The following is a 5968-nucleotide window of genomic DNA, read 5'->3' on the forward strand; positions in this document are numbered from 1 at the left end:
CAAGTGTTGAAAAATTTCCTAAGTCCAAAAAATTTTCTAAGTCCAGAAAATTTTCTAAGTCCCACAAAATGGAACATGATGAAGAAGATACAGAAGTTGAAAATTTTTCTAAGTCCAAAAAATTTTCTAAGTCCAGAAAATTTTCTAAGTCCAAAGTGTTGGAACAATTTCCAAAGGCCCATAGGTTGCACTGAATTTTCCTAAGTTGGCCACAAGTACCCATGAGGTATCGAGAAGGTTCACCCGAAGGACATAATATGTCCCAAAGTACCGATAGAGCACCCACAAAGAGCACCCAATTGGCCTAAGTTGGCCAAAAGTACCGATAGAGCACCCACAAGTAGCACTGAGTTGGCCTAAGTTGGCCAAAAGTACCGATAGAGTACCCACAAATAGCACCGAATGGGCCTAAGTTGGCCAAAAGTACCGATAGAGTACCCACAAGAAGCACTGAGTTGGCCTAAGTTGGCCAAAAGTACCGATAGAGTACCCACAAATAGCACCCAGTTGGCCTAAGTTGGCCAAAAGTACCGATAGAGCACCCACAAGTAGCACCCAATTGGCCTATGTTGGCCAAAAGTACCGATAGAGTACCCACAAATAGCACCGAATGGGCCTAAGATGGCCAAAAGTACCGATAGAGTACCCACAAAGAGCACCCAATTGGCCTAAGTTGGCCAAAAGTACCGATAGAGTACCCATAAGCAGCACCCAATTGGCCTAAGTTGGCCAAAAGTACCGATAGAGTACCCACAAATAGCACCCAATGGGCCTAACATGGCCAAAAGTACCGATAGAGTACCCACAAGAAGCACTGAGTTGGCCTAAGTTGGCCAAAAGTACCGATAGAGTACCCACAAATAGCACCGAGTGGGCCTAACATGGCCAAAAGTACCGATAGAGTACCCACAAAGAGCACCCAATTGGCCTAAGTTGGCCAAAAGTACCGCCAAGTAGCACCATAGAGGCCCGAGTAGAGCGAAATGTGGGCCAAATTGAACATTTGAAAATTTTTACAAGTCCAGAAAATTTTCTAAGTCCAGAAAATTTTCTAAGTCCAAAGAGTTGGACAAATTTCCTTAGGCCCAAAGGTTGCACTGAATGTTCCTAAGTTGGCCATCAGTACCCATGAAGTATCGCGAAGGTTCACCCGAAAGACACAATATGCCCTAAAGTACCCACAGAGTACCCACAAGTTGCACCCAATTGGCCTAAGTTGGCCAAAAGTACCGACAAGTAGCACCATAGAGGCCCGAGTAGAGCGAAATGTGGGCCAAATTGAACATTTGAAAATTTTTACAAGTCCAGAAAATTTTCTAAGTCCAGAAAATTTTCTAAGTCCAAAGAGTTGGACAAATTTCCTTAGGCCCAAAGGTTGCACTGAATGTTCCTAAGTTGGCCATCAGTACCCATGAAGTATCGCGAAGGTTCACCCGAAAGACACAATATGCCCTAAAGTACCCACAGAGTACCCACAAGTTGCACCCAATTGGCCTAAGTTGGCCAAAAGTACCGACAAGTAGCACCATAGAGGCCCGAGTAGAGCGAAATGTGGGCCAAAGTACCGAGTAGTTGCAACAAATGCCCAAATGGATACCAAAATGTGGTACCAAGCACCTAACTGTTGCAACAAATGCTAGCTTTCTGAGCAAAAGCTGTGGACCAATTTCGTAGAAGAACCGCCTAGGCGAAAAGGCAAAAATCGCCGAAGCTGGCCCGCTCGCAGAGCTCGCGGGCCAGGAGATACTCATAGGGCGATTTACTAGAGTGGGGAACTTGAGAATTTTTGTGTCCGAGACTTTGGGCAACTTCGCGGCCGCCCCCTTAAAGTAAAAGATTTTCTCTGGGTGCCTAAAATTCGCAATTCCCGCAAAGTCGGGAAGACGTTAAAGTTTTTGCCCAAAAAATGGCCATCGATTTAAGGTGATTTTCCAATAAGAAAATTTTTCCTAAGATGAATTTTTTCGAATATTTCCTAAACTAAGCGTCGGAGCACATGGCCGTGGAGGAACTTTTGGTAGCTTTTGGCAAGGGCTATCGGATGAAATAATGCGAAAGGCCATCGGAGCGATATTGGATAAATGCGGGCCCATAAACGTACCTAAGAAGTGAAAATTGGTACCTTGCACGCAGGATGCAAGAAATGCTTGAGTGTTAACCATCATCGGTACCAAGTACCTAGGTTATATCGAGTGCGTAGATGGAAGTCGGTACCAAAGGGAAACCTTCCTAGGCTAGGTGCACGCAAGTGAGTATGGATCGATCAGTAGAAAGATGGGAAGCCCAAGGAAACCTTCCTAGGCTAGGTGCACGCAAGTGAGTATGGATCGATCAGTAGAAAGATGGGAAGCCCAAGGAAACCTTCCTAGGCTAGGTGCACGCAAGTGAGTATGGATCGATCAGTAGAAAGATGGGAAGCCCAAGGAAACCTTCCTAGGCTAGGTGCACGCAAGTGAGTATGGATCGATCAGTAGAAAGATGGGAAGCCCAAGGAAACCTTCCTAGGCTAGGTGCACGCAAGTGAGTATGGATCGATCAGTAGAAAGATGGGAAGCCCAAGGAAACCTTCCTAGGCTAGGTGCACGCAAGTGAGTATGGATCGATCAGTAGAAAGATGGGAAGCCCAAGGAAACCTTCCTAGGCTAGGTGCACGCAAGTGAGTATGGATCGATCAGTAGAAAGATGGGAAGCCCAAGGAAACCTTCCTAGGCTAGGTGCACGCAAGTGAGTATGGATCGATCAGTAGAAAGATGGGAAGCCATAGGAAACCTTCCTAGGCTAGGTGCACGCAAGTGAGTATGGATCGATCAGTAGAAAGATGGGAAGCCCAAGGAAACCTTCCTAGGCTAGGTGCACGCAAGTGAGTATGGATCGATCAGTAGAAAGATGGGAAGCCCAAGGAAACCTTCCTAGGCTAGGTGCACGCAAGTGAGTATGGATCGATCAGTAGAAAGATGGGAAGCCCAAGGAAACCTTCCTAGGCTAGGTGCACGCAAGTGAGTATGGATCGATCAGTAGAAAGATGGGAAGCCATAGGAAACCTTCCTAGGCTAGGTGCACGCAAGTGAGTATGGATCGATCAGTAGAAAGATGGGAAGCCATAGGAAACCTTCCTAGGCTAGGTGCACGCAAGTGAGTATGGATCGATCAGTAGAAAGATGGGAAGCCATAGGAAACCTTCCTAGGCTAGGTGCACGCAAGTGAGTATGGATCGATCAGTAGAAAGATGGGAAGCCCAAGGAAACCTTCCTAGGCTAGGTGCACGCAAGTGAGTATGGATCGATCAGTAGAAAGATGGGAAGCCCAAGGAAACCTTCCTAGGCTAGGTGCACGCAAGTGAGTATGGATCGATCAGTAGAAAGATGGGAAGCCATAGGAAACCTTCCTAGGCTAGGTGCACGCAAGTGAGTATGGATCGATCAGTAGAAAGATGGGAAGCCATAGGAAACCTTCCTAGGCTAGGTGCACGCAAGTGAGTATGGATCGATCAGTAGAAAGATGGGAAGCCATAGGAAACCTTCCTAGGCTAGGTGCACGCAAGTGAGTATGGATCGATCAGTAGAAAGATGGGAAGCCCAAGGAAACCTTCCTAGGCTAGGTGCACGCAAGTGAGTATGGATCGATCAGTAGAAAGATGGGAAGCCCAAGGAAACCTTCCTAGGCTAGGTGCACGCAAGTGAGTATGGATCGATCAGTAGAAAGATGGGAAGCCATAGGAAACCTTCCTAGGCTAGGTGCACGCAAGTGAGTATGGATCGATCAGTAGAAAGATGGGAAGCCATAGGAAACCTTCCTAGGCTAGGTGCACGCAAGTGAGTATGGATCGATCAGTAGAAAGATGGGAAGCCATAGGAAACCTTCCTAGGCTAGGTGCACGCAAGTGAGTATGGATCGATCAGTAGAAAGATGGGAAGCCATAGGAAACCTTCCTAGGCTAGGTGCACGCAAGTGAGTATGGATCGATCAGTAGAAAGATGGGAAGCCATAGGAAACCTTCCTAGGCTAGGTGCACGCAAGTGAGTATGGATCGATCAGTAGAAAGATGGGAAGCCATAGGAAACCTTCCTAGGCTAGGTGCACGCAAGTGAGTATGGATCGATCAGTAGAAAGATGGGAAGCCCAAGGAAACCTTCCTAGGCTAGGTGCACGCAAGTGAGTATGGATCGATCAGTAGAAAGATGGGAAGCCCAAGGAAACCTTCCTAGGCTAGGTGCACGCAAGTGAGTATGGATCGATCAGTAGAAAGATGGGAAGCCCAAGGAAACCTTCCTAGGCTAGGTGCACGCAAGTGAGTATGGATCGATCAGTAGAAAGATGGGAAGCCATAGGAAACCTTCCTAGGCTAGGTGCACGCAAGTGAGTATGGATCGATCAGTAGAAAGATGGGAAGCCATAGGAAACCTTCCTAGGCTAGGTGCACGCAAGTGAGTATGGATCGATCAGTAGAAAGATGGGAAGCCATAGGAAACCTTCCTAGGCTAGGTGCACGCAAGTGAGTATGGATCGATCAGTAGAAAGATGGGAAGCCATAGGAAACCTTCCTAGGCTAGGTGCACGCAAGTGAGTATGGATCGATCAGTAGAAAGATGGGAAGCCCAAGGAAACCTTCCTAGGCTAGGTGCACGCAAGTGAGTATGGATCGATCAGTAGAAAGATGGGAAGCCCAAGGAAACCTTCCTAGGCTAGGTGCACGCAAGTGAGTATGGATCGATCAGTAGAAAGATGGGAAGCCATAGGAAACCTTCCTAGGCTAGGTGCACGCAAGTGAGTATGGATCGATCAGTAGAAAGATGGGAAGCCATAGGAAACCTTCCTAGGCTAGGTGCACGCAAGTGAGTATGGATCGATCAGTAGAAAGATGGGAAGCCATAGGAAACCTTCCTAGGCTAGGTGCACGCAAGTGAGTATGGATCGATCAGTAGAAAGATGGGAAGCCCAAGGAAACCTTCCTAGGCTAGGTGCACGCAAGTGAGTATGGATCGATCAGTAGAAAGATGGGAAGCCCAAGGAAACCTTCCTAGGCTAGGTGCACGCAAGTGAGTATGGATCGATCAGTAGAAAGTGGGAAGCCCATTACCAGATGCCCTAGTGAAGACCGTAAACGAATATCATGAACCGATAAGGAGCACCAAATGCCCTAGTGAAGACCGTAAACGAATATCATGAACCGATAAGGAGCACCAAATGCCCTAGTGAAGACCGTAAACGAATATCATGAACCGATAAGGAGCACCAAATGCCCTAGTGAAGACCGTAAACGAATATCATGAACCAAGAAGTAGCAACGAATGCCTGAAAAAGTACCAAGTCCACGGTATAGAGTAACGAGAGTTAACCGCCGTGATGTATGCAATGAGGGCAGCCATTGCATGGGTTCTGGACTTGGTTCGCGAATAACTTTTTTGCTAGACATCGGACAAAGTTGACGTGTAAGAACGAAATGTAGCATTTGATGCCACCTATCCAAAACTTTTTCAAGATTGAAGATCCGATCGATACAGCCTGAGTTATAGGCAAAAGTTGGTGCAAAAACGAGCATTTTTAATGGTGAAAAATCGGTACTCCTCGAATAGCTCCTGTTGGCAGCATCGGACCACATGGTCGTGGAGGAACATATTGTAGCGTGCGGTGTCAAGTATCGACACCCAAAACCGCATGTCCGATGGACGGAAAATGACCAAGTTATAGTGAAAACTTGGTTGCACCAAATTCCCGAAGAAGTGCAACGAGAAGGTGAATGCGATGGTTGTTCGTCGAATAGCTCCGGCCACAGACATGGTAGCGATTAGTGGTGCATGGAAGAAATCTAGCCACAAGTGCCATCTACCCATGGCCAGAAGAAAGTGTGGCCATATCTTGGATACCGGCGGAGCTATGGGGCAAATATGGGCCAAAAATGGTGCAAGTTGGACCAAAAATCCGAAAAAGTACCTAGGTAAATGCGATGGTTGTTCGTCGAATAGCTCCG

The sequence above is a fragment of the Anopheles funestus genome (genome assembly GCF_943734845.2).
Source record: "Anopheles funestus chromosome X unlocalized genomic scaffold, idAnoFuneDA-416_04 X_unloc_52, whole genome shotgun sequence".
NCBI classification, from domain to species: domain Eukaryota; kingdom Metazoa; phylum Arthropoda; class Insecta; order Diptera; family Culicidae; genus Anopheles; species Anopheles funestus.